The sequence below is a fragment of the Ovis canadensis genome, chromosome 1 (genome assembly GCF_042477335.2).
Source record: "Ovis canadensis isolate MfBH-ARS-UI-01 breed Bighorn chromosome 1, ARS-UI_OviCan_v2, whole genome shotgun sequence".
Taxonomy (NCBI): Eukaryota; Metazoa; Chordata; class Mammalia; order Artiodactyla; family Bovidae; genus Ovis; species Ovis canadensis.
The window spans coordinates 100,467,537-100,492,092 of record NC_091245.1 but is presented as its reverse complement, the minus strand read 5'-3'; the positions used below and the strand labels follow the sequence as shown (position 1 = coordinate 100,492,092).

The 24,556-nt window shown below is 44.1% G+C and overlaps 4 non-coding genes and 1 pseudogene across 4 annotated transcripts; 4 read left to right on the top strand and 1 right to left on the bottom strand.

The window, feature by feature from the left end:
• The first annotated feature begins 1,428 nt into the window (after positions 1-1,428).
• On the top strand, positions 1,429-1,502 carry TRNAN-GUU (transfer RNA asparagine (anticodon GUU)). Its single transcript has one exon. It is a non-coding gene; the product is annotated as a tRNA-Asn (tRNA).
• A 4,568-nt stretch (positions 1,503-6,070) lies between these two features.
• On the top strand, positions 6,071-6,142 carry TRNAH-GUG (transfer RNA histidin (anticodon GUG)). Its single transcript has one exon. It is a non-coding gene; the product is annotated as a tRNA-His (tRNA).
• Positions 6,143-10,165: 4,023 nt separating this feature from the next.
• TRNAN-GUU (transfer RNA asparagine (anticodon GUU)) lies at positions 10,166-10,239 on the top strand. Its single transcript has one exon. It is a non-coding gene; the product is annotated as a tRNA-Asn (tRNA).
• A 1,580-nt stretch (positions 10,240-11,819) lies between these two features.
• On the top strand, positions 11,820-12,420 carry LOC138429568 (chromobox protein homolog 1 pseudogene; annotated as a pseudogene).
• Positions 12,421-21,409: 8,989 nt separating this feature from the next.
• TRNAV-AAC (transfer RNA valine (anticodon AAC)) lies at positions 21,410-21,482 on the bottom strand. Its single transcript has one exon. It is a non-coding gene; the product is annotated as a tRNA-Val (tRNA).
• Between the last annotated feature and the right edge of the window lie 3,074 nt (positions 21,483-24,556).

The window sequence follows — 24,556 nt, the reverse complement described above, 5'->3', positions numbered from 1 at the left end:
AACAAGATAATTTAACATGAAATAAATAAGGGTGGGGTTGTCAAAAGATTCAGAGAATAATGACAACAATATTATTTCACTGCCTATAACATTCTTGATACAATAGTTTCTAAATCCAGGTACATCTGACAACAGAATGAAGACGAATGGTCTTATTGCTTTCACTTTACAGAAGAAAGAAGAGAGGTACAAGAAGTTTCTTTATTTGTCTAAGACCACACATGGGCAGAACGATTCTTACAACCAAGAGTTTATGCTTCTGAGCACAGATTAGTTGGGTCTTTCTTCTCAGATGTGTTTGTGTCAGGATTTCTCAGTTGTAGAGATGGAAAGAAGAGCAAGTAGGAGAGAGAGGGCAAGAGAGGGAGGAGGGATGGGTGGAAGAACAAATTCTTTGATTCTCCTCTCCCTCCCCTTCCCCTCTCTTCTCCCCTACTTCCCCACCTCCCTTGCCTCCTGCTTTCCTTTTGGGGAGAGCTCTTTGCCTCCTTCCCCACTCTGTTATGGGAACTAAGGCAATGCTCCTCTCTCCCAAGCCTCCTGGGAGGTCTCCTTGCCCTCCTCCCAAACCCACCTTCCCTGCTTGGTTTTCAATTCCCACCCCTTCCCATTCCCAGGTGGACCCCACAGAATGCAGTCTACCCAGCTGGGCTATCCAAACTCCATCTGATAGGAGGTGTCCAATAAGCTTTTCCATGGCCGGCCCCATGGGATGCTGGTAATAAAGGCTTTTTAAAAAGAACTGTTCACTTTGAAAACTTTTCCATGTGTCCTCAGGGGTCTTCATGGGACAAAGGGCTAAAGACGACAATGTAGCCATCCAAGTGTTAGAGTGTCCTGGTGAGTGCCAAACCCTGTCCCAGGGGTGCAGACACAGGGCGACCATCACCGGACCTCTGCACTGGTGGAAATCACCTGGTGGACACAGGAAACCTAAGCAAAACCTCGGCCCCGGAGGCCTTTGCCAGGGTGGGCAAACTCTCATTCACTGAGTGTAGGCGAGGATACAGCAAGAGCCATCATTGGCGCCCACCGGGTGCCAATGCTATCCTTGGATCTCATTCGGTTCAGGCCCAGAGGGTCCATGCCCTGGATCCCGGTATCTCTGAGGGCGCTGGCATCGGTGGCGGGTAGGGGGAAGGACGTGGCACCCTTTCCCTGGGGTAAAGGTCTTACCCTGTGAATGAGTAAGTAAGTAAATAAGGTCGCTCAGTCGTGCCCAACTCTTTGCAACCCTGTGGACGGTAGCCTACCAGGCTCCTCTGTCCATGGGATTTTCCAGGCAAGAGTACTGCCATTCCTTCTCCAGGGGATCTTCCTGACTCAGGAATCAAGCCCAGGTCTGCAGCATTGCGGGCAGACGCTTTACCGTCGAACCACCAGGGAAGTGTCTACTCCATGCAGAGGCAAACAACAGTTTGCGTCATTGTCTCTGTGGCGCAATCGGTTAGCGCGTTCGGCTGTTAACCGGAAGGCTGGTGGTTCGATCCCACCCAGGGACGGCGGGGTGAAATTTTAGAGAACACCAAAGAGACTCCCTTTTGCCAAGAGGACGCCGGAGAAGTGCTGCAGAGAAAGAGCACAGGAGTCAGGTGTAAAGGAGTAGCGGGGAGCGGGGTGTGGTTCTGAGTGGATTGGAAGCGTTGATCATACTTGAGAGCCCAGAGCGCTGACGGCCGGCGCCATGAAAAGGCCATTGAGGTCCGCAGCCCGGGAGGGGTGGCGTCCACACTGCTGGGCTTCAAGGTCTCCTGGGCTTCGGACCCAACCCTCGCCTCCTGCGGCTTCCAGGAGCTGGGGAGTCGGCGGGGGCGACCTCTGCTCTCGGGCGCGTAGCTGAGGGTATGAGGACTCTGCCTTGGGTGCGGGACCCCGAAGGCAGTCTGAGGGGGCCCGAGGGGCCTCACTTCAGGGGAGAGGAGGAACCCTAAAGCAGGGCCCTCGGGAGCCGCCTTCTCCATGCCTGAGAGAGCTTGGGGCTCCAAGGTTTCTGCATGAGTGTTAAAAATTGGTGGCTTGGATAGTGGCTGCAGAACCTTGGGTTTTCCTGGATACAGTGGTTAGCAGCAGCGAGTGTCCCCTCTCCTTAGCGTAGTGGTTATCATGTTCGCCTCGCGCGTGAAAGGTCCCTGGTTTGAAACCAGGCGGAAGCAGATCGCTTTTTTTCCTCTGAGATTTGCATTCTCATCAGCAAAACGAAAAGGCGCAAAAGGCACGGGGTGAGGCAGCTGACGCAGCTGTAGAAGGAGTTGGTGACCACCTGAAAGTCTACTCAGCACAAGAAAGCAGCCCTCTTTCTCTGCTCCGAGTCTCTGCAGAGTCCAGGCCCAGTTCATCCCAGGGGGGGAAGGACAAGGCTGACTTCGGGTCACCTTTACTTCCGGAGACCCCTCCGGCTCCCTGTCGGGCTCCTGGATCTTTCACATGTTTACAGATTGTCACTGAAAACCAAGACGCTCATTCCCGTGAAGCTCACTTGCTTTTTCCCCCTCAGCACACTTGAGGAGCAGTCTTATTTTCCTGGTAGAAGAAAATAGACCGCACCCAGGTCTCACCGTGGGCTCCAGCCAAAGTCACGGAAATGAAGAATTTAAGGCTCCATGAACTGGTACCCGTGCGGTCATCAGAGGCCCAGAGGCCAGGTCAGAGATCTGGAGGTAGACAGATCCGCTTATCACCCGTTGAAAGCCAAGTCAGCGCCTGACTCGATGGAAAACTGAGGTTCACAAAGAGAGCAGCAAGACAGCACACAGCCCTAGAACTAGACCAGGAGGGACTCAGTAGATACTTTGTGACCTGGTCTCAGAAACAGAAGCATCCTCCAGGAAAGGGGATTTGAAGGGCGACGAGCAGCCGGTCAAGGGCTGGGAGCCTTGCACAGCTGCACACAGCTGGGGTCTGCTGGGCAATTTCCTGTTCTCTGCATCTCTGGTTTCATCTTTTACACTGTCAATTTTCACTTGGAGGCACTAAGTTATCTTTTGTGTACAGCTCCCTGGTGGTCTAGTGGCTAGGATTCGATGTCCACCACTCTGCGGCCTGAGTTCAACTCCCGGTCAGGGAAAACTCTTTCTGCATCGGTACTCACAGGAGACTTCCTCTTCCTACTCAGATCAGAATTGTATTTTGCATCAAGATCCAATGCAGAAGAGTTTCTGCACTGAATTCCTAAATGTCACTGAGTCTGGACCTCAGGGCACTTGACCTGGGGCTGGCTGTTGGAGGTGAGATTTCAAAGAATACCAAGGAGAGATAAGAAAGCCTTCCTCAGTGATTAATGCAAAGAAAGAGAGGAAAACAATAGAATGGGAAAGACTAGAGATCTCAAGAAAATTAGAGATACCAAAGGAATATTTCATGCAAATATGGGCACAATAAAAACAGTAAAGTGGTGGCAAGAATGCATGGAAAAACTACACAACAAAGATCTTAATGACCCAATAGCCATGACGGTGTGATGACTCACCTGGAGCCAGACATCCTGGAGTGCAAGGTCAGGTAGACCTTAGGAAGCATCACTACAAACAAAGTTAGTGGAGGTGATGGAATTCCAGCTGAGCTATTTCAAATCCTAAAAGATGATGCTGTGAAAGTGCTGCACTCAATATGCCAGCAAATCTGGAAAACTCAGCAGTGGCCACAGGACTGGAAAAGGTCAATTTTCATTCCAGTCCCAAAGAAAGGCAATGCCAAAGAATGCTCAAACCACTGCACAACTGCACTAATTTCTCTTGCTAACAAAGTAATGCTCAAAATTCTCCAAGCTAGGCTTCAATAGTATGTGAACCAAGAACTTCCAGATGTTCAAGCTGGATTTAGAAAGGGCAGAGGAAGCAGAGATCAAATTGCCAACATCTTTTGGATCATAAAAAAAGCAAGAGGATTCCAGAAAAAGCATCTACTTCTGCTTCATTGACTAAGACTTTAGTCAAAGGAAGCCTTTGACTGTGTGGATCACAACAAACTGTGGAAAATTCATAAAGAGATGGGACTACCATACCACCTTACCTGTCTCCTGAGAAACCTTTATGCAGGTCAAGAAGCAACTGTTAGAACTGGACATGGAACAATAGGCTGGTTCCAAACTGGGAAAGGAGTACATCAAGGCTGTATATTGTCACCCTGCTTATTTAACTTCTATGCAGAGTATATCATGTGAAATGCCAGGCTGGATGAAGCACAAGCTGGAATCGAGACTACAGGGAGAAATATCAATAACCTCAGATATGTAGATGACACTACCCTTATGGCAGAAAGTGAAGAGAAACTAAAGAGCATCTTGATGAAAGTGAAAGAGGAGAGTGAAAAAGCTGGCTTACAACTCAACATTCAAAAAACTAAGATCATGGCATCTTGTCCCATCACTTCATGGCAGATAGATGGGAAACAATCTAAACAGTGACAGACTGTATTTTTTTATGTTTCAAAATCACTGCAGATGGTGACTGTAGCCATGAAATTAAGCACATGCTGCTTGGAAGAAAAGCTATGACAAACTTAGACAGCATATGAAAAAGTGGAGACACTAATTTCCCAACAAAGCTCCATCTAGTCAAAGCTATGGTTTTTCCAGTAGTCATGTATGGATGTGAGAGTTGGACTATAAAGAAAACTGAGTGCTGAAGAATTGATGCTTTTGAACTGTGGTGTTGGAGAAGACTCTTGAGAGTCCCTTGGACTGCAAGGAAATCAAACCAGTCCATCCTAAAGGAAATAGTCCTGAATAGTCTTTGGAAGAACTGATGCTGAAGCTGAAGCTTCAATACTTTGGCCACCTGATGGGAAGAACTGACTCATCGGAAAAGACGCTGATGCTGGGAAAGACTGAAGGCAGAAGGAGAAGGGGACGACAGAGGATGACATGGTAGGATGTCATGACATGGTAGGATCGATGGACATGAGTTTGAGCAAACTCCAGGAGTTGGGGATGGACAAGGAAGCCTGGCATGCTGCAATCCATGGGGTTGCAAAGAACCGGAGAAGACAGAGACTGAATTGAATTGAGACATGAAAACGCTTAAAGACTTCATCAGCTACATTACAAGAAATGTTAAAGGAGTCCTCCAGGAAGTACAACACTGACACCAGCTGGAAATCTGGATTTACACAAAGGGATGAAGGAAAAATAGAAGATTTTAAATTTAAATCTCTTAGAAATATGGGACAGATTTTTTTTTTAAAGAACAGAAGATTGTAGGGTTTATAACGTGAACCGAAAAGGAGAAACATGAAGAGATAAAGTTGCTAGTTGCACTCTTTCAGGATATTCTGGACTCCCAGTGACCCCGACCAGGCAACATGCTCTTGGTTTAGGTCCAGAAAGGAGGGACAGAAGGGTAGTGAAGGAGGCATTTTTTGGAAAGGAAGAGCAGAGTAGAAAGAACCACAAAGCCTTGGAGTACTTACTTAAAAGGTACAAGGAGAAAGTTATCCTTGGGTAGGCTTAGAACCACCAACTTTCTGGTTAACAGGCAAAGGCACTAAACAATCACGCCTCAAAGCTCAATACAAATGGCCTTCTTTTCATCCCCTTGGGTGCCGAATGCCCCAGCTGCCCCTTGCTCCCCTCCCCTCGCAGAAACAGCGCCCCTGAAACGCCCCCGGCCTGAGCCGAGAGAATACGTATGGGTCTAAGGAAGCTGAACACTCGCTTGGGCTCCAGTATTTCTTCTGTTCTTTGCTCTGCCTTCACCAGACCGTCTGAGCCGCTGGCGCTGCCCTCCCTCCGCTCGGCCGCGGTCGGTGAGGCGAGAGCTGGAACCAGCGGGTGGGGAGGGTGGTCCAAGGAACAAACGTGAAGAGCCGGGAAAGAAGCCGGCGAGGTGGGGACGAGGACAGTCAGACTTCCCAGACGGCATGTGCCACATCTGGGGAGATGAGAATTGATTTTTTATTTTGTTTTGTTTTCTCGTCATGTATCAGAATTGAGAGGAAGAAGACGGAAGCCAGTGAAAGAGAGAATACGAACACCCGAGTAAAGTTTCCAAGAATAAAGTAGTGCAGTGATTGGAATCATTTTATGTCAAATGACATAGATTAAGGACAACTGTCAACGCTTGGGTTGTGGTGCGCCGTGATCGTATAGTGGTTAGTACTCTGCGTTGTGGCCGCAGCAACCTCGGTTCGAATCCGAGTCACGGCATTAGGTTACACCTGGCATCTCCTTGTTTTTTTCTTTTCTTAAACCCCGTAACGGTCTACATTGGGTTCTCCGAAATGTGACCACCAATTCTATCCAAAAAGGAAATTATTAAGATGTGTGATCACAGAACAAAATGCACAAATCATTAATGAACAGCTATTTGGTGTGAAATCACCACCAGGATCAAAATGCAGAAAAATTTTTATCAACGAAGTATGGAAGATACACTTTGATATATGATGAAGCCCTTTGATACATTTTCCAAGTAATGCCTATCCATCCCCTGCTACTCTAAGCTATTCTGATGGCCACCCCACAGATTAAGTTTGTCCTTTCTTCAAACTCACCTAAATGAATATACACATTTTACTGTCTAGGGATTATCAAGCAGAAATTCTGAAGTTGAGTTTCCCACTAGTAAGGAAATCACTGAGTTAGTTGAGCACCATGTGAAAGCAATGGACAAGTTTTTGCCCTGGATAAAGCCCCTTCAAGATCAGGTATCTCTGCTGCCAGCTAACTATAAGCACGTACCCCGAGGGCCATCGTCTTTCACTCAGGGTCACCCTTTGCCCTTCTACCCTTACCAAATCACTCTCTGCAAAGTAATTCTAGCAGAAGTCTCCCAATTCTCCTGCCCCTCCCCACACAGGCAAAGCACACTCTCTCACCCACCAGACTGACTGCCTTTCATCAACTCTTCCAGAGCCACACACACCCACAGCGACTGTGCTGTCTCATCTACTGCTCCCTCTGCAAGCTTGGTCCACACTCCCACCCCCATCCACCACCCCCTCTTCTTCACTCACCTCTTGCCCTACAGTGGACATAACATTTATCCTAACAGGTCTTCTGAGTGAGTGTCCAAGGGAAAAGGGAAATGTGCCCACTACCAGATGGAGACCACAGGGATTCCAAACAGCAGCAGCTGGAGAGTCAGGACATTTCCCTGGATCACCATCCTATTGATATTCTGGTATTGATTTTTACACATACTTTCTGCTTATGTCAACAATAACAGTCTTCCCTTTGTGGTAGTGAGATGAATTGGAAACTCAAATTACTCAGGGAAATGAATGTGAACGAATGGATTGAAAGAGAATATTTTAAAAATATAATCCACCCTCACTCTACTGAAGAGTGGGTGGAAATGGCAAAGGCCTGAGAGGTTGGGTGAGTCTGCTTTTGGTGGGCCAATCATTGGATTTGAAGCAGCTGCTCCTGGGAACTCCCCAAGCTTGGGTGTCTCCAAGGGATGCTTTGAAGGATTCTTCTGCACTGCAGTGATGGACCACAGGACCTGATTTCCTTTTCCTGGGAAGCCTAAGCCAGGGTCTTATTGGATCACAAAGATGGATATTTTAATAACCAAAAGTTATAAGAAAATATTCTTGACATTTTTATTCATCAGGGAAATAAACCTTAATACTACATGGAGATATCATTATCCTGCAGCATGATTGTATTTAAAAGAATTCATACATCAAATGCTGACAGTTGTGGAGCAATTGGATCTGTAGTAGTCAGTTTGAAATCATTCTAGAAGACTGTTGGCAATTTCTGATAAAGTTAGTCTTGTACCTACTCCATGACTCCAAAACTGCAGTACATCCATGAATGCAGAAGTACACAAAAAGATTGATATGGAATATTCATCAAAACACCAAGAATATTCATCAAGGACACCAATTAACACCAAAAAACCCACCAAAATTACTCCAATAATACCAAAATTAATAAGTGATATACATAACAGTATGAATATGTTTAATGAACAAAATGTTTCATGAAACAAAAATCAGTAACAAAAAATGTACATTCATTCATTTGAGTTTCAAAAGCCAGCAACAGTACATGATTGCAATAGACTTCAGAATTAGTAATTAAGTGATCTTGTGTAGGAATTCGGAGAAGGCAATGGCACCCCACTCCAGCACTCTTGCCTGGAAAATCCCATGGACAGAGGAGCCTGGTGGGCCACAGTCAATGTGGTTGCTAAGAGTCGGACACAACTGACCGACTTCACTTTCACTTTTCACTTTCATGCATTGGAGAAGGAAATGGCAACCCACTCCAGTGTTCTTGCCTGGAGAATCCCAGGGACGGGGGAGCCTGGTGGGCTGCCGTCTATGGGGTCGCACAGAGTCGGACACGACTGAAGTGACTTAGCAGCAGCAGCAGTGTAGGAATTGCCTGGAAAGGGTCTCAAATGACATTGCTAGGATGGTAGCAGTTTTCTATAACTTCGTCTGGGTGGTGATTACACTTGCCCAAGTTCACAAATTGTGCCTATGAATTAAAGATGTGTGCTTTTTACACAGTGTGGAGTATAGTTCAATGATTTACTGTTTCCATAGAAATCAGTGGATGGTGGGCGGAGACAAGCTGCTGTAAACTGTGATGACTAGTTTGCATTTTATTGTAAACCCATTGAAAACTCATTTTCCTTTAGTGTAAAAAAAAAAAAACTACTGATATTAGAAATACCTTTTACAGAAAAAAAGTCATTGACTATATCATTTCATTAGTGCAAGCTACAGACAAAGCTACTTGAGAGGCAATATTTCTACTTTGGAACATGTTCTGCTCAACAGTGAGACAAGAAGTTGACCTAGGTTTTGCTTTGACCAGCCCATTTGTGTGCTGTGGGATTTACTCCTCACAGAATACAAATGCAAGGCCAGCAGCAAACTACTCTCCAACCACTGCTAAGTGGCATAACTTGTGCTGGAATTAAAAGCAAAATGAATATTACTCAACCATAAAGGAAAAAAAAAAGAATGAAATAATGCCATTTGAAGCAATGTGGATGACCTGGAGATTCTCATATTGAGTGAAGTAAGATGGACAAATACGATATCAGTTATATGTGGAAACTAAAACAGAAAAACAAAAATGATACAAATGAAATTATATACAAAACAGAAATAGACCCTCAGATGTAGAAAACAAGCTGCTGGTTACCAAAGGGAAAAGAGTAGAAAGAGGGATAAATTAGGAGTTTCAGATTAACATATATACACTACTGTGTATCAGATAGATAACCAATAAGGACCTCTAGCACAGGGAGGGACCTAAACTCAATATTTTGTAAATAAATAAAATATTTTGTAATAAAAACCTATATAGAAAGAGAATCTGAAAAAAATGTATGTATAACTGAATCACTTTGTTGTACACCTGAAACTAACAACACTGTAAATCAACTATATGCCAATTAAAAAAAAAAAAAAGCAAATGGAAAGAGGTTATAGACACTAACTTGATACAGCCTGGATATGAACCGAGGTTGCTGCCACCACGATACAGCACTATACACCATACAAGCACAGTGGACAACAGGACCTCGGGTAACTACCTCGACATAAATAAATCCACACTGTTTTATTCCTGGACACTTACAGAAGTTCGTGCTTTTCTCTCTTTCATGCTCTTCTCCGATTCTTCCTCCCCAATTTGCTACTTAAAAAAGCAATTTTTCTTTCTGAGGATCTGGCCCGAGCCTCTTCACAGACTTCCTGGAAGGTCTGCCGGCAGGTTTCATCCATGTCTTTGCTTGCTCTCGCTCCTTTTCACGTTTCCTCTTTGGATGTGATCTCTTTCCTGTTAAGCCACACGGACCACACCTACTAAACCGCTGCCCAAAGGTGCAGATGGCCGAATGAAGGTGGAGCAAACCCGGAGCCGTCACTGAGTCCACCGAGGGTTCAGCTTCCCTCGGGCCCCCCTCGGCTCAGGCCTGGCGTCCGGGCGCTGGCATCTGAGGCGGGTGTGGAGTAACGCGTGGCAGGGGCGCTCGGTTGCACTTCTGCCTTTGCAATCGCCCGACGCCCGGCTTTCCAACGGGAACGAACACTGAGTGGACTCCGTCTCTCCGATGGCCCGAGGCTTGGAGACCGAGCTGCTCTCCCGAGAAAGGCAGGTGGCTTCGCCTACCTTTGAAGCTTTGCTTGCTTTCTGCGGGGATGAGTGAGTGAGTGAGTGTTAGTCACTCTATTGAGACCAAAAACGAGCTAGTGTCGAGTCTCTGTGGCGCAATCGGTTAGCGCGTTCGGCTGTTAACCGAAAGGTTAGTGGTTCAAGCCCACCCAGGGACGTGTCTCAGCCTTTTGGAGTTTAAGTGATGTATGATTGATAATTTCTAGTCTGTACATCGTTCCCAAGCTCCACTACTACAGTCCTTTCCCTTGTGTCTTGTATACACAAACACGAGAGCCTATATCCAGATAGTCACTGATCCTCAGAAAGGGTCTCTGGAGGAAAGCAGGTCAGTGGGAGTCCTGGAAGTCAGGAAAGAGCAGGCTTATTATCTTTACCCTGTAAACTCCTTTCACCAATGAAGTTTCTTTCACTGTTTGTAGTAGCCTTTATTTATCCCTTTCCATACACTTTTTTTTTTTTTTTTTTACTTTATTTTACTTTACAATACTGCATTGGTTTTGCCATACATTGACATGAATCCACCACGGGTTTCCATATACTTTTGTAATTACTTTGGTTCTATGCTTTTCCTATGACAGTCATCATTCTTGCACACATGGCTACAGGGTAGAATCCTGGAAGAGTAATTGCTCTGTCATAGCCTTTACATGGTTTGTATATAATTCCTTTTTCTTGCCTTTGTTGACTTATTGGGTGTAAATATTTTGTTATTTCAGCAACTGCTTTGGGCATTACAGCATACATACATCTGTAACTTAGCACAGCCTGCCTTCAAGGGATGGCACACTTCCTCATATTTCTCCCCTGCCTGCCCTTATGCTTATGTTGTCCTGTATTTTACTTGGCATATGTTTTGAATCCCACATCCAAGGTTATTACTTAAAAAAAAAAAAAAACCTGCCCCATGTTTTTAAAGAGATTTAATTGATAAAAAATCATACGTTTCCCATGCATAGACCATGTCTCTTTTCCTTCATTTCCTTTGTGTCCATCAGGAATTCCAGTTCATGTGAGTTCCCTTCTCCTTGGAGGGCTCCTTTAACTTCTCTTGCTGTGTGGCTTTTCTGGTGACGAAGTCTTTAAGCATGGGTATGTCTATAAATGTCATCATTCAACTTCTATTTTCAAAGAGATTTGGGAAGGGGGTCAGTAGGCATAGGATTACACTCTTTTTCACTCTCAGTCCTTTAAAAATGTTGCTTCACTGTCTTCTCACTTCCATTGTTTTTGATGAGAAATCTGACATAATTTTTACTTTTGTTTTCTGAATGTACTATGTATTTTCTTTCTGGCTCATTGGACATCTTTTTTTCTTTTATAATGGATTGGAGCAGTTTAATTACTCTTTGACTAGGCACAGTTTTCTTCCTGTTCCTTGTGCTCACAGTTCATTTGTCTCCTTGGATGGGTGGGTTTATAATTTTCATTATGATTGGAGTGTGTCCTCTTGGGTTTCTTCAGTTTTTTCCTTCAAAAAATTTCTCCTGGTATTTTTTGAGACTCCAAATACTCTCTTATGTTAGGCCTTTTAAAGTTGCTCTACTGATTTGCAGGTCACCCTTTGGCCTGAGTAGACCAACAATGCTACGTGGGTTGGGTGGATGGCTGGGGGATTGGGCTGGAGAGGAAACATAGTAAATTGGGAAGAGGATGGGCAGGACAGCCTGGGCGCTTGAACCAGCGTAGGGAGGGTTGTGACTGCAAGACTCGAGCAGCGTCATCCTTTATACCAGAAAGCTGGCGGGCACTATGGGGAAAAAACAAAATAAGAAGAAAGTGGAGGAGGTGCTAGAAGAAGAGGAAGAAAAATATATGGTGGAAAAAGTTCTAGACCATTGAGTGGTAAAGGGTAAAGTGGAGTATCTCCTAAAGTAGAAGGGGTTCTCAGATGAGGATAACACATGGGAACCAGAAGAGAACCTGGATTGCCCTGACCTCATTGCTGAGTTTCTGCAGTCACAGAAAACAGCACACAAGACAGATAAATCAGAGGGAGGCAAATGCAAAGCTGATTCTGATTCAGAAGATAAGGGGGAGGAGAGCAAACCAAAGAAGAAGAAAAAAGAGTCAGAAGAGCCACGAGGCTTTGCCCGGGGTTTGGAACCAGAGCGGATTATTGGAGCTACGGACTCCAGTGGAGAATTCATGTTCCTAATGAAATGGAAGAACTCTGATGAAGCTGATCTGTTCCCTGCCAAGGAAGCTGATGTCAAGTGCCCACAGGTTGTCATATCCTTCTATGAGGAAAGGCTGATGTGGCTTTCTTACACCTCAGAGGATGATGACAAAAAAGATGATAAGAATTAACTTTCTTGAATACCAGCCCCTGTCACATCTGACTGGGTTTCAAGTGGGGAAAGAAGGAGTTCTCCTTGTCTTGACACCATGAAGGTGGCTTGAGAAGATGTCCTTGAAGAACCAGTATAGTTTCTGTGCCCTACAGCAGCCCAGGGCTTCAAAGCCGCTCCATGCTGTAGAGTTTGCACACCCCTCCCGGGGAAGGGGAAGGAGGGTCAGTGTTTCAAAGCAACCCATTCTGAACTTTGCTGAAAAAAAAAGCAAAGGGCCTTCTATGAAGGACAAAATGTAGAAAGGGATGTGGGAGAGCAAGAGATACTGTAGATCTTCAAAGAGCATCTCCACAACCCACACAGCCTTCTTCCCGATAGGGTTAACTTTGCATTTTTACAGCATAGCATGTGTGTAGTTTTTGGCTATTACTGGTGTATTATTTGGGGTGGGTGGGGTGGGGTGGGAAAGAAGGGAAATGGGTTAGGATCATTTTTGTTAAAATTTGGGGAAATGGTGAAACAAAGAAATGAACAACTAATGATGATTGGGTTCAGTGTCCAGAATATTGTATCCTTTCAAAAAATGTTATTGGCAACCTAAATGAGGACTGTGAGAGACTGTTTAAAAGCTATGAAAGCCTGAAATTTAGAAGCCAAGGTATTCCCTCCTGAGCTTAATGCTGTTCCCAACAAAGGAATAAGAAGCTACCAAAGCTGCCGTTTGGCGGATGGAAACTGGTTGAGGAGGAAAAGTCTTATTGGAGTGTATACACAGGCAGATCATTCTGTCTTAGAGGTGCTACTCATGAAACTGACAAGAAGGCCCTTTCTTTTCCTATTGTGAAGTTACAAATATCAGCTTCTCCATCCAAGCCACGGGTGAAGTATTTAGGTAAAGGCAGAGTGGTATAGGAGGTAAGTGAGTAGGGAAAGACAAGGGCCGGTGTTCATAGGGTGGAAAACTCTTGGAGCCTCTGTTTTTTGAACTTTGAAACCATTGGTGGCAGGGTGCAGTCACTGACAGCACAAGTTCAAGAGCTGAATGATTTCAAAATCCCTGGTCTCAGAGAAGACAAATTTTCATACTGGGGCAGTGGTTCACTTTAAAACAAAACAAATTTTTTAATCCTAAGAATTAACTAAAATCCAAAACGCTGTCTTGAGTCATGAGATCCATCCGTTGTTGACATCATCTTGATCTGCTTCTAGAACTCCATTGCAGTTTTTAGGCATGTGTTAGCTTTCTGTGAAAACTTTTGTTTAAAGGTAAACTTCATATCAACACTGTCAGTTTTTTGTCTTAATAAAACTATATAGATTTATAATCCTTGAAAAAAATAAATAAATAAGTTGCTCTACCATTCAGTGATGCTATTAATATGGTCAGTTAAAAAAATTACTGCCATTTCATTTTGAATAGTTTGAGTGGTTCAAGGCTTTGTATTCCTTAATTTTTTTTTCTTGCAATGTCTAATTGTTGTTGATTCGCAGATGTTATTGTTTTTATCTCTAAAGTTTGCTTTTTGCCATTTTTGTATGTTCCGCATTTCTAATGAACTCTTTGGACATATGCAACATAGTCATGGTAACTGTTTGAAGTTCTCTCTGCTGATTTTTTCATCATGTCAGTTCTGGCCACTTTTGACTGAGTGATTATATTCTTCCTTTTGCATCATATTTTTCTGCCTCTTTGCATGCCTGACATTTGTTGTTGTTGTTTGGATGCTGGACATTATCAAATTTTCCTTTCTGGATACTAGCTACTTTGATATTCCTATGAATTATTTTGAGTTTTGTATTGGATACAGTTAAGTGACTTGTAAACAGTTTGATCTCTTTGGATCTTGCTTTATGATTTTTTTCAGAAGGTCAGTGTAGGGCTGATTATTCTAGAGCTGTGTTCTTGCCCTAAGGCTCATGAGTTATATAAATAGTCTAGTCTGGCTGATGGCAGTGAGAACAATTGCCTGTCCCATGTGAACACCAAGCACTGTTCCATGATCTGAACCAAAATTTCTTTTCTTGGTCTCAGGTAATTCCCCACAAGTGAGCTCTTGGAATAACTCTGTTTAGTACCTCAGGGAGACTGTTTAGTATCCCTGGATATCCTTTTCTCTCCATCACTGAACCTCTGTTCTCTGAACCCTACCTGCCTTGCTCTCCACCAAAACTCAGCTTCCTCTCAACAATCCAAAGAGCTGGTCTCAGATTACTCTTCTCATGCCCAACCTGGACATGCTCTTAAAGCAGTCATGTGGGCCAATGGCAGGACTCACCTTGTTTCTCATTCTCAGCTGATTCTCAGCTGTCCTCTTTTGTGCTGTCCTCTTTCCTGTGTCTAGAAACTGACATTATATGTTTTCCTTTTTTTCCTGTGGGGGCAGGCAAGAAAGGCAGGGTGAAATTTCAAGCACGAGGGTAAATCTGATTTTTGTCACTCCAAATACAAAAAAGCAAAATGACTGTTTGAGGAGGCCTTACATATAGCGGTGAAAAGAAGAGAAGCCAAAAGCAAAGGAGAAAAGGAACTATATACCCATTTGAATGCAGAGTTCCAAAGAATAGCAAGGAGAGATAAAGCCTTCCTCAGTGATCAGTGCAAAGAAATAGAGGAAAACAATAGAAAGGGAAAGACTAGAGATATCTTCAAGAGGATGAGAGATACCAAGGGAACATTTCATGCAAAGATGGGCTCAGTAAAGGACAGAAATAGTATGGACCTAACAGAAGCAGAAGATATTAAGAAGGGGTGGCAAGAATACACAGAAATGTACAAAAAAGATCTTCACAACCCAGATAATCACATTGGTGTCATCACTCACCTAGAGCCAGACATCCTGGAATGTGAAGTCAAGTGGGCCTTAGGAAGCATCACTATGAACAAAGCTAGTGGAGGTGATGGAATTCCAGTTGAGTTATTTCAAATCCTAAAAGATGATGCTGTGAAAGTGTTGCATTCAATATGCCAGCCAGCAAATCTGGAAAACTCAGCAGTGGCCACAGGACTGGAAAAGCTCTGTTTTCATTCCAATCCCAAAGAAAGGCAATGCCAAAGAATGCTCAAACTACCACACAATTGCACTCATCTCACATGCTAGCAAAGTAATGCTCAAAATTCTCCAAGCCAGGCTTCAACAATATGTGAACCGTGAACTTCCAGATGTTCCAGCTAGTTTTAGAAAAGGCAGAGGAAGCAGAGATCAAATTGCCAACATCCGCTGGATCATCGAAAAAGCAAGAGAGTTCCAGAAAAAGCATCTATTTCTGCTTTATTGACTATGCCAAAGCCTTTGACTGTGTGGATCACAATAAACTGTGGAAAATTCTGAAAGAAATGGTAATACCAGACCACCTGACCTGCCTCCTGAGAAATCTGTATGCAGGTCAGGAACCAACAGTTAGAACTGGACATGGAACAACAGACTGGTTCCAAATAGGAAAAGGAGTACGTCAAGGCTGCATATTATCACCCTGCTTATTTAACTTATATGCAGAGTACATCATGAGGAATGCTGGGCTGGATGAAGTACAAGCTGGAATCAAGATTGCTGGAAGAACTATCAATAACCTCAGATAAGCAGATGACACCACCCTTATGGCAGAAAGTGAAGAAGAACTAAAGAGCCTCTTGATGAAAGTGAAAGAAGAAAGTGAAAAAGTTGGCTGAAAACTCAACAGTCAGAAAACTAAGATCGTGACAACTGGTCCCATCACTTCTTGGTAAATAGATGGAGAAACAGTGGAAACAGTGTCAGACTTTATTTTGGGGGGCTCCAAAATCACTGCAGATGGTGACTGCAGCCATGAAATAAAAAGACGCTTACTCCTTGGAAGAAAAGTTATGACCAGCCTAGACAGCACATTAAAAAGAAGAGACATTACTTTGCCAACAAAGGTCCATCTAGTCAAGGCTATGGTTTTTCTAGTAGTCGTGTGTGGATGTGAGAGTTGGACTGTAAGGAAAGCTGAGCACCAAAGAACTGATGCTTTTGAACTGTGATGTTGGAGAAAACTCTTGAGAGTCCCTTGGACTGCAAGGAGACCCAACCAGTCCATCCTAAAGGAGATCTGTCCTGGGTATTCATTGGAGGGACTGATGTTGAAGCTGAAACTCCAATACTTTGGCCACCTGATGCGAAGAGCTGACCCATTTGAAAAGACCCTGATGCTGGGGAAGATTGAGGGCAGGAAGAAAAGGGAATGACAGAGGATGAGATGGTTGGATGGCATCACCAACTCAATGGACATGAGTTTGGATAAACTCTGGGAGTTGGTGATGGACAGGGAGGCCTGGCATGCTGCAGTCTGTGGGGTCACAAAGAGCTGGACATGACTGAGTGACTGAACTGAACTGAACTGAAGGCATCTTATCTGTTTTTAAGTTGATTTATAGTAGGTGTGCCAATTTGTATTTCTATCTTTCCAAATCCATGAAAGAGCTTTTTTCTTCATATTCTTGCCATCATGACAAACTTTGTACACATCTGTATAATACTCTAGTAAGAGGACAGGTACCCTCTTGATTCAGTTAAGCCAGAGGTACAACAAAGTCTAAGTGGACATTACCCAGATATACCCTACTGCACATGTTCAACAGCTAAACTTCCAAGATGTTTAGAAAGCATTCCAATAATTGTAATTATTTTTGGTAGTGATCTACTTATTTGAGTCTGAGAAGACTATGCAGAATGACTTCCAGTTGCTTCACACTAAACTTCCAGTTATGGATAGGACAGGGGTAAAAAACACTGGTCTCAGATATTTGTTCTTCCTTTTTCTTTATGAATACATTTTTGGCATCTGGATACACACATTTAATGACTGGCCGCCCTCTTACTCAAGACTGTGTTGGAATGCCAATAACTGTGTCTTTATGATTCCTTGACAGTGTTTGGCTGTTTCTGCAAAAATTATCCTATTTGAGACAAATTGTTGGGACCAATAGGATTCTGCACCTGACAATCCATCTTGTGCAGACCTGGTACCAAGAGTTATTAGCTGACCTTCCCTGAGTTCTTCTGTTGAATCTCATAAGCACTCAGGCTTTCACACAGTAAATCTAGTTCCTAGACATTCTTTCTACTCTCTCAGTGTGTTTCTTTGTCTGTCTGTCATTCTCTGTCCCTCATACTCTAGGCCTTCTCCAATCTACCTAATTTCTTCTCCTTTTCACCTTTCCAGGACATTACACTAGATTGCCTTTAATCACTGAGCAGTTCTCAGTCACTTATTAGATGCTAGGCCCTGCTATGGGCAGGGGAAAGGAAGAAAGATGCTGAATAGTGAGTCAGCTCAAGGTCTCTGCCCTGTGGAGCTCACATCTGGAGGCACTGCAAAGGGGCGGTACAGCAGGAGCAGAAATGGTTCCTGGCAGTTTTCCCCAAGCTAATCTGCTTATCTTGGCCTAGGGTTCTAGCAGTGATGGAGATGAGAGAAGCATAATGAAGATGGATGACTTCAGATTTAGTAGGCAGAAAACTAAGAACCAAAACAATTTTTTTTAATTACATAAACAAGCATTTTAGGAAAACAGTAGACATTCAGCAACAGCTTCCCACTTCCTGGAGCAGACATGCCATGTGTTCCACAATTCTTATAGTGACATTGATGGAAAGAGTCACCAATCTCCCATAAAAGGCACCTGAGCCTCCTCTCAACCCGTTCACATATGGTCATTCTATAATCTATAAACATAGAAGGCAGCATCATAGGAAAATAATGTTTCTCATTTCTATCATGGTTATACATGATAAAGGCAAAGATCACACATTAATTAATTTAATATCAGTCAAAGAACTCAGATAAACATAGACCTTAAAATCAAAAGTTGAGCTGACACATAATAGAGAAATGCATGTTGGAATCATACAGTAAATGATACCCCAAAGTCTAAGTGGATTGACTATGATTTCTAGAATTGTAATACTACATCTCCATTTAACATATATTATATAGTATATTTAATTTCTTGGAACACATAGTTTTAAGTTTATAAACTTAAATGTTTATCCAGTTAAAATTTTTCTTAATTTATTCCTTTATTTGCATTATTTATCTGCACTAGGTCTTCCTTGCAGTATGGAGGATCTAGTTCCACAATTGGGGATGGAACCCAGGCTCCCTGTATTGGGAGCAAGGAGTCTTAGCTCCTGGACCACCAGCAAAGTCCCTTAAATTTTTTGATAAACAAGTAAAACCAGTATAGAAAACTTAGGCCGTTCAGTGTTATTAGAATTTGAAGGGAAAATAAATCCAAGACTGTGCAAACTAGAATACTTTGTTACTAATGTTTTCCATATTATTACAGTATTTGAAAAGCAAGATAGTTTTTAGACCAAAATTATCTACCTGTGTGATACATACAAGGAATATTCTCTATAACATTTTGTGTGATTTTATGTCAATTATTAGAATACAGTGTTAATAATATTTGAGAATTCTTATTTTCAGCTTGATTTCTTTCTTATACCTAGCACACCAGGTACATACTAACTTATCTCTATGATAAAGTAAAACTAAACTTTTTGTTTTTTCTTCTTCATTTCAGTAGGAAATGAAGCTACATTTCAGTAAGAAAAGTCAAAATCCCCTTGGATGTTATCCGCTGGAATTCTCATTGTAGAAGCAGTATCAGTACCCCCACTTTGGGCATCCCTTGGAGAAGGAAATGGCAACCCACTCCAGTATTTTTGCCTGGAAAATCCCATGGACAGAGGAGCCTGGCAGGTTACAATTGATGGGGTCCCAAAGAGTCGGACTTGCCTGAGTGATTGAGCACACGCACACAACACATGCCAGAGAGACTGAGCACACATACACACACATGCCAGGCGCACACACACATGCCAGAGAGAAAAAGATGTCCCTGGCCGGAAGTCTAACATGGTCTGGGGTGGTGAAAACACCAAATCCTAGCCACCAGACCACAAGGGAATCTTGCAAAGCATCTGGTTTAATGTCTCCAGGTAAAAACTATAAAAGTAAAAATTAACTTGTTCAGATGACAAGAGCAGGAAAGGAGGTGATTGCCAGTGGCTCAGGGCTGAATAAAGCTGTGCAAGTCTCCCAGCTCTTGCCCCTAGATTCCATCCTGGCTTAGCTTGAGCACTGTGTGCAGCAGAGCCAAGGTCAAGCTCCCTTTCTGAACTTCTGCTGTCTGTATCAGAAAAAGGTACAGACTGGCTCTCAGGGGGTGATGGGTGGATCTGTCTACTTCCTGACCTCTGACGTGGCTCAGGTGCCTCTCCTGATAATGGCATGTGTATGGACTCTTTTCGTGCCTGACAGCTCAGTTAGAGGAGTTCTTTGTGTATTTGGCTCCAGCCTCAGGTGAAGAGTTGGGTTTGGTTTATTTTGTTCTCATGCAAACCAAATATGCTTCAGAGGGATGAACTTCTTGGTTTCCAGAGCCATACTACATGTCAGGGTATAGAGGAGATTTACATGCCAGAGGAACTGAGGGGATTTCTGGATGGTAAAGGTGATCTTTTTCCATTGTTTCCCCATCTATTTGCCATGAAGTGATGAAACTGGATGCCATGACCTTAGTTTTAAGCCAATTTTTTCACTCTCCTCTTTCACATTCATCAAGAGGCTCTTTAGTTCTGCTTCACTTTCTGCCATAAGGGTGGTGTCATCTGCATATCTGAGGTTATTGACATTTCTCTTGGTAATCCTGTGCAGCTTGTGCTTCATCCAGCCTGGTATTTCGCATGATGCAGTCTGCATAGAAGTTAAACGAGCAGGGTGACAATATACAGCCTTGACGTACTCCTTTCCCAGTTAGCAACCAGTCCATTTTTCCATGTCTGATTCTAACTGTTGCTTCTTGACCTGCATACAGATTTCTCAGGAGGAAGGTCAGGTGGTCTCGTATTCCTATCTCTTGAAGAATTTTCCAACAATTTGTTGTGATCCACACAAAGTCTTTGGCATAGTCAATAAAACAGAAGTAGATGTTTTTCTGGAACTCTCTTGCTTTTTCGATGATCCAACAGATGTTGAAAATTTGATCTCTGGTTCCTCTAAAACCAGCTTGAACATCTGGAAGTTCACAGTTCACGTATTGTTGAAGCCTGGCTTGGAGAATTTTGAGCATTACTTTGCTAGCATGTGAGATGAGTGCAATTGTACGGTAGTCTGAACCTTCTTTGGCACTGCCTTTCTTAGAAATTCGAATGAAAACTGACCTTTTTCAGTCCTGTGGCCCCTGCTGAGTTTTCCAAATTTGCTGGCATATTGAGTGCAGCACTCTATTTTGGGGGCTCCAAAATCACTGCAGATGGTAACCGCACCCATGAAATTAAAAGACGCTTGCTCCTTGGAAGAAAAGCTATGAGCAACCTAGACAGCATATTGAAAAGCAGAGATATCACTTTGTCAACAAAGGTCTGTCTGGTCAAAGCTATGGTTTTTCCAGTAGTCATGTATGGATGTGAGAGGTGAACTGTAAAGAAAGCTGAGCACTGAAGAATTAATGCTTTTGAACTGTGGTGTTGGAGAAGACTCTTGAGAGTCCCTTGGACTGCAAGGAGATGTAACCAGTCCATCCTAAAGGAAATCAGTCCTGAATATTCATTGAAAGAATTGATGCTGAAGCTGAAACTTCAATACTTTGGCCACCTGATGTGAAGAACTGACTCATTGGAAAAGACCCTGATGCTGGGAAAGACTGAAGGCAGGAGGAGAAGGGAACGACAGAGGATGAGATGGTTGGATGACATCACCAACTCGATGGACATGAGTTTGAGTAAACTCTGGGACTTGGTGATGAACAGGGAAGCCTGTTGTGCTGCAGTCCATGAGGTCACAAAGAGTCGGACACAACTGAGTGACTGAACTGAACTGAAAGGTGACCCGAAGTTGGTCTTGTTCTGTGCCCTCCTTGGGCCTGGTGTCCACAGTGACTCAGACAAAGGAGGCCTAGTTTGTAGTGCTGAGTAGGTTTTCAGGAAGTCACAGAACTCCTCCTATGATTCTTGCAGGCTTTTTTATATTTAAAATGCACATCAAAAAGTTTGGGATAAAGTGAAGCTGTTTCTGCCTGGTTTCGAACCAGGGACCTTTTGCGTGTTAGGCAAACGTGATAACCACTACACTACAGAAACCATATGGTCAAGTATACCTAGTGACATCCAAGAAAAGCATGTTTGGATACAACTTGCCCTCAAATTTTGAAAGAAAGAGAGCTCTCTGAGCACAGAGGATCCCTCAGGTAAGGAGACTGAGGTTCCTGAAAAGCCCTGGTTTAGGGTTCCTCGCTTTCTCCAGAGAGAGGTCCCTGTGAGCATCCAAGCAGTTAGACCTCAGGATCCCACAAGGAACACACAGCTTTGGGCCTGAGCGCAGCAGTCACCCACGCTGACTCGCCAACTTCTCAGAAACCGCAGGAGCCAGGGCAGTTAGACATCTCTGAGCCCCAGGCAACCCGATGCTTGGGTGGGGTGGACGAAGTCCCACCCAGCTGCAGACCCGCACCTCCACACCTCTGTGGCCCTTTTCACTGCCCCTGCGGTCACTGGGCTTGGCTCTTGGAAATGATCGATGCTTTAATCCTACCTGGGAACAAAGAGCCTTCCCCTCTGCTCTGATGCACCTGACCTGCGTGCTCCTTTTGCAGCATCGCTTCACTGGCGTCGTCCCAGGCAAAGGGGTTTCTCAAGTTCCTGCTGCTATGGCTTATTCTAGTCGTCTAGTTGAAGTCCAAAACTTTCCTCACACTTTCACATTCAGCAGGAAGAGCAGCAAAGGCTGACGTCTCCGGTCATCTGGCTGTTTGAAAAATATTGAACATCAGAGAAGGAAATGGCAACCCACTCCAGTATTCTTGCCTGGTGAATCCCATGGACAGAGAAGCCTAGTTGCTACAGTTCATGGGGTCCCAAAGAGTCAGACACCACTTAGCAACTAAACAACAACATGTAATAAGATTAGTTTTTCATCATTGTGGAAATGATGTTTTAACAATCGATTATCCATGCTACAAATGAAAAAGAAAGCATACCTTACAAAGAACAATGAGTCAATTGTATTTAGTGGCTGAAATTATGAAACAATATATTAGAGGCAAACACAGAGAGGAGGAAGGCTTTACTGAGTAGGACATGGACCCCTGGAAGAGAGTAAGCTAACCATACAAAGATTTAAATAAACTTCAGCACGGCAAAAGGTGCCAAAAAGATGTAATACACAACTGGCAGAAAATCACAACATGTATGAATAAATACGTCGTTTAAGAACAGAGTGCTAGGACACATACAAAGCTGTCAGGGAAATAGACAATGCATACCAACAGGTGTGTCATACTTGAAGAACTCTAATAAAGAAAATGTAATTTTTAAAAAATGAAAAAAATAAATTACCTAGAATATGAAAATCTCAGGAAGACTAACCCACTGTCCAGAAAAATAAATAAATAAAGAGTCAATGAAAAAAAAAAAAAGAAAATGTGTTAGGCTCTTAACCCCCTTGGTCAGAAAATTACAGATTTATAATAAATCTTGACCTCAGATGGGCAAAAATCTAACCTGATTAATAGGCTGTACCTTTATCAGTGTGGAAAACAGGAGGCTGTTCATCACAACTCATGTAGGATATCTCCTCTGGTTTGGGGAGGCAATGTGGGATGGCCTGTCAACTCTATAAATGTGTGTTCCTTTTGAAACAGTAATTCTAGATCTAGGAGTTTCATCCCACTGGAATGTATAGACACAAATGTAAAGAAAAGAAAATACTGAACATCAACGCTGGCCGAGTTTCGCTTCCTGACCTGTATTAAATTCATTTGCCAACCAGGCCCCGTATAAAGCCATAGAGGGATCAGGCTCAGTCCACGCAGACCTCATGGTTGTGTATTCCTCCCTTATTGTACTTGAGATTCTTCTTAAAGGACAGCTTTGTTTTACCTTTTATAATGTCCAAAATGCCTTTTATTTGACTTTTTAAATTATCTGGTTCAAGAGGTCATGGAGCACGAATTTTAACCTTGGACAACAGAAGGGTAAAGGCGGTTTTCCCAGAAAACAGGTGTCTGGGGAGGTTTTTGGTTTCACCTCACAGCAGGCAGAGTTTCTTCTTGCTGAAAGACTTTAATGCAATGTTGTCCGTGTGTCTGTCTGTCTCTGGTTTCCTTTAGAAGTAAAGGGTAACAAGGTTGGGGATGCATTTGCATTTCCTCCTGCAGTGGCTTTTCTTCTTTTCTTAGTGTGGCAGTCACTGCGTTTCCTTCAGGTCTGAGGTTCAGGGGCTCCAACCTGAGGAAGGCGTGGCCCGCGTGCGCACCGGCCCCCAGACCACGGGGCTCCACCTGGTTCCGCGTGGACTCCGAGTGCAGTTGAGGGTGCAGCTGCGCGTCAGCACCCTCACCAGCGCTGGAGCCTGAGTCCCCAAAGAGGCGGACTTGAAAGCAGCTTCAGATCAGGACATTTCATGAGCTTTCCCCTGCTTTCCTCCCCTCCACGACCTAGTTTTCACCTCCCACATCCAGCCAGAGGAACGGATTCATGGTCTTCGCAGTTGTATCCCGGCGCTGCCTGCCCATGTCTACTGGACCAGGGGGTGGTGGTTGTTTCCCGGTCAGGGTGGAGAGACAGCGGGTGCCCGAGGGACCACAGACACACGGCTCCCTGCAGCCTCAAGGGAAGGCACGGGGCTCCAAAATCGGTGAGAGGAGCGCCTGAGGGACTGGGCCCTGCCCCTGCCCATGAGGCCGGGCCCAGAAGAGGGACGCAGCCCAGCACGGACCCCAGCTGGCGCCCAACGCCCCCACCATCCTCATCCAAGCTTCAGGGTGAGGGAGCCCATCGTTCCACTGATTTCCCACCTTTATCAGGAAAGTTGTTTACACAAATCCAGAGTCTAGAACAAGAGGGCCTGTGTCGGCCAAAGTCCACATGGACTGAGAGGTAAACACGAAGTCCTAACTGGATGTGGGGTCTGAGGAAGGCCTTGCGTCAGATACTACTCTTGGTCTGAGCGTGAGGAAGTTGGCGTCATCCAGGGTAGGGACAGGTGTCGTAGGTCATGGGGGAAGAATTGGAATCCAGGTTTGGTGAGAGGCTCTCTTTCTGAGCCTGTTTCATTGTGAAAGGGGGCCACTTGGCTCTCAGTCAGTGGTGAGCCATCCATCTACTCCCTGATCTCTGACCTACTCCAGGCTCCACCTGGAAAATGGCTCGAGGAC